Raw genomic sequence first — 12,123 nt, 5'->3', positions numbered from 1 at the left:
TGGCCATGCTAAATTGCCCTTAGTGTCCAAAAAGGTTAAGTGGGGGTTACTGGGTTACGGGGATGGGGTAATTACCTGGGTTGGATGCTCTTTGTAAGGGCCGGTGCAGACTCGATGGGCTAAATGGTCTCCTTCTGCACTGTAAATTCTATGATTAACTATGATTGCTAAATCGCAATTTGCAATAGCCTTCAGCCACATGGCAAGAGGCCTCTGTGGTCAGTTAGAGGTATGGGGAGTTGGTGGGGCAGGCGGGCAGGGGCTGGGGTTGCCCCCAGAACAGTACCACATGATCCAGGGCATGGCATGGTCGACCCCGCGGGTGCTGAGACATCCATCTTCCCCCACCCCAGCCCAGCCAGGCCTTCGGGCGGCTAGCTCCCCTGCTCCATGCCAATCCCTGCGCCCCCCGCCCCCCTTCCTCCCTCCGAGCACCAGGGCAGCAACCCCAGTGCCCCCAGGCTCATTGCCTGGGATGGAAGATGGCTAATCATCTCCTCGGGTCCCCGTAGCAGCACTTTTGCCAGCTTCACATTTTTTAAAAAAAGAGTGCTAATCTGCGCCCACGTCAACACTTGCTGGGAAGGCTGGTAGATCACAGGCGGCCGTTAGATAGGGGTCACTCTATTTGGAGATTGGGTTTAAGTGGTGATTATTGGTTTCTTGCCACACTAAGGTGGGATCCTGATTTCGCTAACGGGAGCGGGCTGGTTAGATCACAAACAAATCGGCACCCGGCACAGTTCCTGATTTGGGCCTCTGGTGTTATTTAACGGCCTCGTCGTGCTCTCGCTTAAGTGCAATGCGGCCATTAAATTGCGCCCGCTATCTTCACAAAATTAAAGTAATCCAAAAGTCTGCTGTCTGCGTCTTAACAAGCACCAGGCCCTGTTCATCCATCACCCTTGTCTTTGCTGGCCTGCACATGCTCCCAGTTAAACAATGTTTCAATTTTAACATTCTCTTCCTTGTTTTCAAATTTTTTCCTTGGCCTTGCTCTTCTTTAGCCTACCTTTGACTGACTGACTGGCCCACTGCCATTTTATTTTCAAATGATGTCCTGGGGGAAGGCGGTGGTCGGCGGGGCATTCCCAGTTTTGAGGGGTAGACTAGGGGGGAGTGGGGGGGGGGGAGTAGGGAGGGTCGGAGTTCCCAAATTGAGGGCCCCCACCACTGCTTCCCACCCAAGATCATTAACTTTTTCTATTTATATCTGATCCGACTGGTGCCTGCCTGCCTATTAAATTGAGGCTGGGCCATAATTGGGGCGCGGGATGGCTTCCCTTCTGAGGCCCTGCCTTAGCCATCATGAAATTGTGTCAGGGTTGGGGCCGCGGGACTTCCGGTGGTGGCCATGTTGTGAGTGGTTGCACACAGGGCAGCTCCTGCTTAAAGGCAGAGGAAAGAGCTCTTTTTAGCCGATACTGGGTGGAATTTTGACGAAAAGGCGTAGATCAAGGTTGGAGGATAGTTTCCCCCAGGAGTGGTATGACTGCTGGTTACCAAGCCCAGCAGAAGACGGTGAGAGACCTGGCCAAAGAGAGTTGGAGGAAGCCTGTCCTGCAGCAGCAGCCAGTGGAAGCATGGCTGAGGGGGAAGGGCCGGTGCAAGGTGAAAGGCCCCAGATGGAGCAGTTGATGGCTTTTATTAAGGAGGAATTCCACCAGCAGAGGAAGGAAATGTGGGAGGATCGCTCGAAGGCCATCGAAGGAGCTCTGGCACCCCTGAAGAGTTTGTTGGAATGGGTGGAAAAGTGTTTAGAGGTACAGGGGTCGTAGATTCGGGAGATTGAAGGAGTGATCTCAGTCCACAGCGATCGTGTGATGGCTCTGGAGGCGGTGGGGCGCCTAAGGGACCTGTGTAAAACATTGAGGGCAAAGGTGCAGGAGCAGGAGAATGCCTCGAGAAGGCAGAACCTGCGAATAGTCGGCCTGCCTGAAGGAGTGGAAGGTGCGAGTACCACGAGGTATGTCTCGAAGATGATGGCGGGGCTGGTGGCAGAAGGGGTGCTAGATAAGGTGCCTGAAGTGGACAGAGCGCATAGGTCCCCGAGGCAGAAGCCTAGAGCTGGGGAGCCGCCGTGGGCAGTGATTATGAGACTCCATAGGCGAGATTTTCCGCAAATGCGGAGAATCGTAAAAGCTGCCGTGGGACAGGCCGTGACCCATGGCAGCCTTCAAGCCCACTGCTGGGGCCGATTCCCCCCCCCCCCGGGCGGGGTTGGAGCACGGTCCTGTGCGTCACGGCAGCGCGGCCTTGATGACGGTCGTCAAAGCCGCACGCCAAGCGTCACGCATACATGGCATGCGCAGTTGCCGTCTTTTCCCTCAGCCGCCCCGCAAGAGGTGGCGGTTTGATCTTGTGGGGCAGCGGAGGGAAAAGAGTGCGTCCGTTACGGACGCACGGCCCGCGATCGGTGCCCACCGATCGCGGGCCTATGCATCCCTTGGCACGGCCGTGGTACTGCCATGCCAATCGGGCCCTCAGATGCAACAAACGGGCATCTGGCGCTTGTTTTACGACGGCAGCCAGCAGGTGTGTTTGCTGCCGTGTTGAAACGGGCGTGAAGGCACGGCCGCTCGGCCCAGGAGAATCGCCGCTCGCCGTAAAAAAACGGCGAGCGGCGATTCACGGCGTGGGTCGGGCGTGGGGGAGTGGGGGGGGGAGAATAGCGGGAGGCCGTGACAAAATGTCGGGAGGCCCTCCCACCCGGCGTGGGGGGCGGAGAATCGCGCCCCACAAATTTGTAGAGAAAGAGAAGATTTTGCGAATGGCCAGAGAGAAGCGTACCTGCGACTGGGAGGGGAATAACGTCCAAATTTATCAGAGTCGAGTTGGCAAAGCGGTGGGCAGGGTTCAACAAGGCCAAGACGGTTCTGTACCAGCGGCAGATCAGGTTTGTGGTGCGCAACCCGGCAAAATTATGGGTGACTGATGCACAATCAATGGACATGAAACATAGGTGAAGTCCGAAACAAAAGGCTTTAATTAGCAAGAAATGAGCCCGGCAGCAGACGTACAGGAAATGGCCTGGCTGCAGGGGAACACGGGTTCTTATACCCCGCCTCGTAGGCGGAGCTACCTTCCTCTTAGCCAATAGGGATTAGGCACACGATACCTGGGCCAATGGGCAGCGAGTCCTCTGCACCAATGGCAGCTCACACTCCCAGGTACCGTAATACCCCTAGTCATACTACCACAGTGACGTTCGGAGGGCGGGAGTAATATGTCAAGACCCCAGAAGCAGCCGAAAACTTCATGAAGCAGCATAAACTGGGGGTGAACTGAGCGGGCAATGCTTGGGAACCCCGTTGCTGGCACTTCGTAATGGTTGGGAACATGTTCGAAGTGGGGGTAGGGATTGGGGGATTTTCGTCCTCTCCGGTTTGGAGGGGGCTCTTTTTTGGGTTTGCTGTTTACTGTTGATATTGTAATGGGTGGTAGGGATGAAAAGTTTATGTGGGGATGGATGTTTATGGGACTGTTTGTGTTTAGCATTTGTTTGTTTGCTTTTGGGGGAGGCGCCCTGGGATTCAGGAGAAGTTTTTTTTTGGGTAGAAGAGGGTAAGGGCGGGGAAGGGTAAGCTAAGCAGGGAACGTTCTTCCTTGCGTTGAGGAGTGGAGGGAGGGGAGGTCATTGGGAGGTGCCTTTATGCAGGGGCTGTCATGCTAGCATCTGATGCTGGTGAACGGAAGTGAGGTGATGGGGGAGAAGGCCGAGGGGGGGATTGTTGTTACGACGTGGCAGGGGGTGAGAGATGACATGGTCAGGGGCGGAGAAGGGGGCCACCTGGGATGGGCTAGGTATAGGGTGGAATTAAGGGGGCAGGAGTTAAATAGAGGACAATAGAGGGTATTGGAGGCGTAAGCTTCTCGTAAAGCTGGTAACCTGGAACGTCTGGGGACTGATTGGGCCGGTTAAAAGGTAGGAGACGCACCTCCATGTGAAGTACCAGGTTAGGTTAAGGAAGGGGTGGAGTGATGATTTTAATGAGCAAAAAAGTGGGATTTGTGAGTGCGAAGGAGGTGAGGGATCCGGGTGGGAGATATGTGATTGTGAGTGGGGTATTGGAAGGGGAGCCGGTGATGTTGGTAAATGTGTATGCCCCAAATTTGGATGATATGGGTTTTATGAGGGGGTGCTGGCAGCAATCCCGGATTTGGCCAGGCATGAGTTGATCATGGGAGGAGATTTTAACTGTGTCTTAGAGCCGAGGGTGGATAGGTCAAGCCCCAGGTCGATGGGTAGGGTACGAATGGAGAGGGAGCTGGGCGCTTTATGGAGTGGATGGAGTGGATGGGTATGGCGTTTTCAGAACCCAGAGGGAAGGGAGTATTCCTTCTTTTCACACATCTCCAAGGTGCATTCGAGGATTGATTACTTTGCAGTGAATTAGGCGATTTTGGTTGGGGTGGAGGGGGCGGAGTATGTGGGGATACTTATCTCAGACCATGCGCCCCACTGGCTGGAGATTCGGTTTTGAGTGGGACGAGAGCAGAGGCCGGGGTGGAGGTTTAACTCGGGGCTGTTGGCGGATAGAGATTTTTGTGATACGGTTTGGGCGGCGATTAAGGAGTTATGTGGAGTTCAATCAGAGTGGGGAGGTGTCGGCGGCCATTTTTGGGGAAACACTGAAGGCAGTGGTCCGGGAGGTGGGGGGGGGGGGGTTATTTTGTTTAAGGCTCGTGCAGTTAGGGAAAGGAGGGAAGAACATGACCGTCTAGTGAGCGAGACAATGGAGGTGGACAGAGAGTATTCGAGGGTGCCCGCCCTGGAGGGATTGGCGAGGAGGAAGAAGGTGCAGGGGCAGTGTGATATGTTGACAACGGAGAGGGCAGTAGGGCAACTGCGTAGAGCAAGAGGGGTGCAATATGAGTATGGGGAGAAGGGGAGCAGTATGCTGGCGCACCAGGTGCGGAGGCAGGCCGCATCCAGGGAAATATTGCAGATACAGATTGGGGCTGGGGTGTCGCAGCAGGGGAAGATAAACAAGATGTTTCGGGAGTACTACCAGGGAATGTACGAGGCGGACCCGGGAGGAGGAGGGGAGCATGGGTAGTTTCTGGACCAGCTGGAGGAAGCAAAGAGGTGGGCACTGGGAGGAGCCCCTGGATATAAGGGAGGTGCTGGATAGTATCAGGGGTATGAAGTCAGGGAAGGCCCCGAGGCCGGATGGGTACCCAGTGGAATTTTATCAGGAACTTGGCACCACATTTGTTGGGGGGCGTTTAATGAAGTGCTGGAGAAGGGGGAGCTGGCGGAGATGATGATGCAGGCAGCAATCGCGCTAACCACAAAAAAGTGGAAGGACCCGGTGGAGTGGGGTTGTAAAGGCCCATTTCACTATTGAACACAGATGTGAAAGTATTGCCTAAGTTGGTGGCAGGGAAGGTGAAGTATTGTGTCCCGGGGGTGGTTTCAGAAGATCAAACAGGCTTTGTGAAGGGGAGGCAGCTCACAAGTTATATAAGATATATAATTCCTTGCCCAGTGAAGCAGTTGAGGCTCCTTCATTACATGTTTTTAAGGTAAAGATAGATAGTTTTTTGAAGAATAAAGGGATTAAGGGTTATGGTGTTCGGGCCGGAAAGTGGAGCTGAGTCCACAAAAGATCAGCCATGATCTAATTGAATGGCGGAGCAGGCTCGAGGGGCCAGATGGCCTACTCCTGCTCCTAGTTCTTATGTTCTTTATGTTCTTAAGACGGCTGTTGAATGTAGTGATTAATCCATCAGGGGCTCTGGTACCGGAGGTGGTGGTGTCCATGGACGCAAAGAAGGCATTTGATCAGGTGGGGTGGCAATATGTGTTCGAGGTTTTGGGAAGGTTTGGATTTGGGCCGAGATTTTGACATGGGTGCGATTGCTGTATGTAATAATAATGATGTTTTATAGTCACAAGTATGAAGTTACTGTGAAAAGCCCCTAGTCATCACACTCCGGCACCTGTTCGGGTCAGCCTTTACAGGAATTGAAACTGTGCTGCTGGCCTTACAGACCAGCTGTCTGGCCCACTGAGCTAAACCGACCCAATCCTTTAGTCACAAGTAGGCTTACATTAACACTGCAATGAAGCTACTGTGAAAAGTGAAAAGACGAGTGTGAGGACGAATAATATGAGCTTGCAAAGCTTTGGCTTACACAGGGGTATGAGGCAGGGATGCCCGCTGTCACTGTTACTGTTTGCGCTGGCCATAGAGCCATTGGCGATGACTTTCAGGGGATCGGCGGAGTGATGGGGGATGATGAGGGGACAGAGGGAGCATCAGGTGTCGCTCTATGTCGATGACCTGTTGCTGTATGTTTCAGATCCGCTGGAGAGTATGGGAAGGATTTTGAGCCTGTTGGAGAGGTTTGGAGGGATCCCGAGGTATAAACTGAATGCAGGGAAAAGCGAGGTTCTTCCGGTGAATGAGCTGGGATGGCGGGCAAATTTAGGGGGAGCGCCATTTACGGTAGAGAGGGATAGGTTTAGGTATTTGGGGATTCAGGTAGCGAGGGAATGGTGGGGCTCCATAAGTGTAACTTAATGAAGCTGGTGGAGGAGGTCAGGGAGGATCTTGAGAGGTGGGATTCACTGCACTTGACGTTGGCAGGGAGGGTTCAAGTGGTGAAAATGAATATTCTGCTGAGGTTCTCGTTTATCTTTCAGGCTCGCCTGATCTTTATACCAAAGGCCCTTTTTTTGAAAATTGATCACGATCCTTTCGGACTTTGTTTGGGCGGGATGGGTGGGAAGACCATGCTGCAGAAGCAGTAGTGTGGGTTGGCGTTGTCGAACCTGCTTTATTATTATTGGGCGGCGAATGTGAACAAAGATGTGGCGATGGTGGGAAGAAGACCGGGGTAGAATGGCTGAGGATGGAGGAGGAATCTTGTAAGGGGTTTAGTTTGAGAGCTATGGTGGCAGCAGCGTTGCCAATGGCTCAGAGTAGGTATTCAAGGAGCCCGGTGGTGCAGTCCACAGTGAAGATATGGAATCAGTTGAAGAGGCATTTTAGGGTGGAGGGGATTTTGGTGTTAACGCCGCTGTGCGAGAATCATGGGTTTGAGCTGGGGGGGGTGGATAGTGTATACAGGAGTTGGAGGGAAGTGGGACTGGACAAGGTGAGGGATCTTTATTTGGAGGAATGGTTTGCCAGTCTGGGGGAGCTAAGTGTGAGGGTAAAGCTGCCGAGGGAGAGCGAGTTCAGGTATCTGCAGGTTAGGGACTTTGCGCAAAAGGTCTGGAGGGGGTTCTCTGGGTTGTCCGGATTCGCCCTGCTGGAGCGCCTGCTGCTTCCAGGTTGGAAGGGAAGGGAAGAATTGAGGATATATACAAGTGACTGGGGAGCAGGGAGGTGAGCGGGTGTGAAGATCAAAGAGAAATGGGAAGTGGAGTTGGGAGGGCGATCAATTGGGGGTGAATGGAGTGAGGCACTGCATAGGGTAAACGGGACCTCCTCCTGTGCAAGGATGAGCCTGATACCATTTAAGGTGGTGCACAGGGTACATATGACTCGGGTGAGAATGAGTGGGATCTTTCAGGGGGTAGCAGATGAGTGGAAGAAGTGTGGGCAGGGGCCAGAGAATCACGCGAACATGTTCTGGGGTTGGGAAAAACTGGGAAGATTCTGCACGGGAGTGTTCACGGTCTTAGCCAGGATAGTGGAGGAGGGAGTGGCAATATTTGGGGTTTCAGAGAAGCCGGAATTTTACTGGAGTGGCGATCCGCATCGCCACCGAGGGTAGTGGTTTGGTTGTGTGACCTGTACAACATCCTGCGGTTGGAGAAGATAAAATATGAGTTAAGGGGCTCTGCAAAGGGGTTTGAGAAATGGTGGGGGATGTTTGTGACCGTGTTTGAGGAGCTGTCGTCGCAGGCGAGGGGTGAAAAAGGGGAAAAGGTTGTACACATTGTATAGTTGATTGCTGGGAAGTATGTTTCTCAGAGTGTTTATGTGTTGTAACCTGTTTTCATACGTGTTGGTAATAAAATACATTTTAAAAGAAAGGGTCGAGGCCGCAGCTGTCCAGGCAATTTGACCCTTCCCCCGCCTCTGCTGCCCCAGAACCCTTCAAGGTCATTTGAGCATTCCCAATTTTAATGTCTGCACTATTAACTCGGAAATTACCTCCCCAAAACTCTACACCTCTCTCTTCCCTCAAGAGGCTCCGTAAAGCCAAGGTTTTGGTCAGCTAACCTCGTATCTCTTTACATGGATCAGTGCCAAATTATGCTTTACAATGATCCTGTGGCGGGGCTGCGATGTTGCACTCCATTAAAAGTGCTATTTAAATACAAGTCATTAAATAAGGACACGGGAAATCCATACTGCGTCAAACAAAGAACTTTGATTTAATTTTTCCAATTAAGGGGCAATTTAGCGTGGCCAATCCACCTATTCTGCACATCTTTGGGTTGTGGGGATGAGACCCAAGCAGACACAGGAAGAATGTGCAAACTCCACACGGACAGTGACCCAGGGCCGGGATCGAACCCGGGTCATTGTGAGGCAGCAGTGCTAATTACTGTGCCAGCGTGCCGCACCAGGAACTTTGATTTATTTATAATTACAATATATACACTTCCCGGTAGATCCCTATCGGGTCTCTTCCTGGTCAGTGTCTTACTGACCGACCATTTATACAATGCTTATTGGGGTTCCCCTCCCAATCAGCGAGGGAGCTCGAGCTCGTACTCCTCAAGAATCATAGGGAACACAATGATTCCCTTCATTTGCGTCCCGTGCGGGATATTGCATTCCTCTCCCTCAAATCCCGAAGACCCGCTTGATGACTAACGAGGAGGAGAAGGAGGTGCAGCTGAAGGACATTGGACTCTCTCCAGTTCCAATAACTCGCCGTGGACCGGATGCGCCAGATTAGTCAGCGTATAATTTCGCAGAGGATCGTCGTTTGTGGCAGGAACTCTGTGGTGGACGAGCGACAGGAGGTGGCTGAACCGTTGAATTGGCAGAGACATCGGGCATCTGCGTCTCCATTTCACAATTTGAAGATATGCTGTCGGGCATGTCGGCATCGACATAGACTGGAGGAGGTGTCCCAGCAGGCTGGTTTGGCAATGGAGTTGTAGGATCCAGGACAGGTTTCTTCCGAGGAAACTCATGAGGGACCAACCTCTTGTGAGCAAATATGATCCAAATGCCATTTCACCAATTGTCCCGGGTCCAAACTTGTTAAATGACCGGTCCCGTTTAATGGATGACAACCCCAGAGAGCCACTGAGCACTGGCGTTGAAGTTAACGAACACCGCGTCATCGGATGCGAAGCATCGGAGAGGTCAACGTCAAACGGGCAACTCCCTTGCAACACCTGGTTATGGTGCAACTTTGTCTGGAGACGTGCCACACCTCAGCAGCCAGTCCTTCACCCAGAGACCGGAGCCACTGTGGAGGTCAGTCCGGGCTGTGGGAATACCACGTGAGGAGCGACACCCTAAAACATTCACCTTCATCCCTTGTATTTCTTGGATGTGGCATTCTGTGCTCTCTCAGGACAAAGAGATCTGATGGAAAGTGAGGGAGGTTTCACCCAAAATATTTTTTTGTGTTTCCGTATTATTTATACCGCAGACCAAACGATCGGAGCATATCCGAGGAAGCAGTCCCATTCTCACACAGCTATCTCCCGCAACCGTGATATGAATTCAGTGACAGACTCAGTGGGGGATCTCTCCGCCATATTAAAACAATACCTTTCAATGATCACTGACGGGGTTGGATTAAAGTGTTGTGCCACACGTTGGTTGAATAAGTCTGTATCTGGCGCCGCCAGGTACATAAGACTCCTGATCACTCCGAACATACGCCCCTGCAGGCCGTCAACAGTATGACCGTCAGGCTCTTGTTCTCCATTAAGTTGTTGACCTGGAAGCCTGGAAGAAGTAACGCATCCTTTCTGCGTACTGATTCCAGTCTTGAACACCAGCATCAAATCCATCTAACCGCCCAAACAAAGGCACGGAGAAATAATGGTTCCAACATGGGTCCAGAAAATCGAGGACGTGGCTGAGTGGGTCGCAGCGCCGACAGTTTAATAAGACACGGGGAGTCCACAGCGAGTAAAATAAAGGACTTAGAATTATTTACAATTATGGTACATACACATCCTTGTAGATTCCAACCAGGCCTCTTCCTAGTCGGTGCCTTACTGACCGACTTTTATACCATGCCAAATGGATTTCCCCCACCCCTTAGCAAGGGAGCTAGTACTCCACGAGCATCATGGTTAAGACAGTAATTTTCAACCCATATGTCCCGTGCGACATATACAGTTATTAAATTACTATTCTGTGAATGAAACCCAAATTCCGTTGAGTTAAAAGTATACCACACAAAGCTAACTCACTTTTCAACAATAGAGCAGCATGTCGCCGGAAGAATCCAGAAGTGGTTTGTGAGAATTTGTGGGAATTTACAGGGAAAGACAAGGGGCTGGTTTCTCCGTTTCAGCGATCAAGTGTTGATGCCAACAGAGCATGTGTGCTCTTTTACGACCAAATATTCTGCGTGAAACCCTCACCGATTCCGGGACTGGTGAAGGGCTAGCAGCAGCACCGGGTCAAACTCCTGGCTCCCGTGCCAAAAACAGCAGGAGAATGACAACGCATGCGCATGGTTGACGACCTGCAGCTATCGCGCCCTACAACATGGCGCCGGCCAAACACGTACCTGACCTGTCATCCGCGGCCCCACAGGACACTCCCTGACCATCCCCCACCAGTCCCCCAATCCCTCGCGGAGGGCCCCCCCTTCCCGGCCAGCGGCATGGATCCCTGCACTATACACACCCGCAGCCACCACACCGGGTTCCCGACCGGCTGAGACCACACGTATCCCTTGCCATCGGGATCTCGGACGTTCAGGGGCAGAGCATCACGAGAGGGCGGCCAATGGCCGTCAACGCCGTTGCAACGGTGCGTGATGCGATGATGCCATTTCCGAGGGGGTGGAGTATGACTGACCGCAGTCAAACCAGCTTGGCCCTGATTTGGGCGTCGGAATTGATTCTCTGCCCGAACGCCGATTACGATATGGATGTCGGGCAACGGAGAATCCCGCCCAAGTTGTTTGGCTCAGTATAGACTTTATGCCACATATTTTACAAACAGTTACAGCTGAACATTCTGGTTTGGTGATTAGTTCTTTGCAGTTAATTACACATGACAGAGGTCCAGGATTTATTTCAAAACTAATTATAAGATTAACGAGCTCACCATTATTTCTGCACAAATGGGACAGCATCTTCAGGCAAGCGCAGATGCATAGTTACTTGTATAAATACAGAAATGATTGATTCACTCAAAAGGCTGTGGGTTCAAATCCCACTCCAGAAATCTGAGCAGAAAACCTAAGCTGGCACCCTATAAAAACTCACCCGAGAAGGTGAATCAAAACAACAGTTTATTTTCAGCCAAAAGAAAAGGTCGCAACGTGGCATAAGCACACAGTTCCCAACCAGGACTGCCGATCATGCCGATCCCAATCCGGGCCGGTTTTTAAGGGTTGATTCTATGAGCCTCAGTTGATAGGCCTCTGCCCATTAGCAGGGTGCTCGTATTACATGAGTCCCATGGGGAGATCAATTGGGTCGTCCCTGTGGTTCCCGTGAGGATTATTACACACCCCAGTACTGAGGGAGCAGTTCATCATCGCACGTGCAATTGTTTGGGTGACATGTTTAAACCAGACCCCATTTGGCCTCTCGGATGGACACGAAGATTCCCTGGCACTTTTTGAAAGAAATTGAGGGTTTTTCCCCTCCTGCCCTGGGCCATATTTTCTCAATCATTAAAAGCAGATCATTATTATTATCTGGTCAAATCAAATTGCTGTTGATGACGTTCCTGTTGTATGCAAATTGCTGCCACAGTAACTAGAATTCCAAAGTGCTGTAAAGAGCTTTGCAACATTCTGAGAAAGTGAAAGGTGATAAGTAAACACAATATTTTCTCTCTCCAGCTAATTCAGCACAGATCAAAGGGGTAAATGTGGAATTTTCCTGCTGAGCATGGTGCAACAACTCAGTGTAGATACTGATTTTGAATGGAGGGAGAATTTTGCGAGCCACCTGTAGTTACTTGTCTGAGTAATAATTGAGTTAATGTACGTTCATTCAAG

At 51.6% G+C, this 12,123-nt stretch overlaps 1 protein-coding gene across 2 annotated transcripts in view; it reads right to left on the bottom strand.

The window, feature by feature from the left end:
• Nucleotides 1-12,123, bottom strand: part of gxylt2 (glucoside xylosyltransferase 2) — a 71,463-nt gene that overhangs the window by 46,401 nt on the left and 12,939 nt on the right. The window lies entirely within an intron of this gene.

Source organism: Scyliorhinus canicula, chromosome 11 (genome assembly GCF_902713615.1).
Source record: "Scyliorhinus canicula chromosome 11, sScyCan1.1, whole genome shotgun sequence".
In the NCBI taxonomy this organism is placed as follows: domain Eukaryota; kingdom Metazoa; phylum Chordata; class Chondrichthyes; order Carcharhiniformes; family Scyliorhinidae; genus Scyliorhinus; species Scyliorhinus canicula.
Note: the sequence above shows the minus strand (reverse complement) of the source record. Positions and strands in the feature narration are given on the sequence as shown.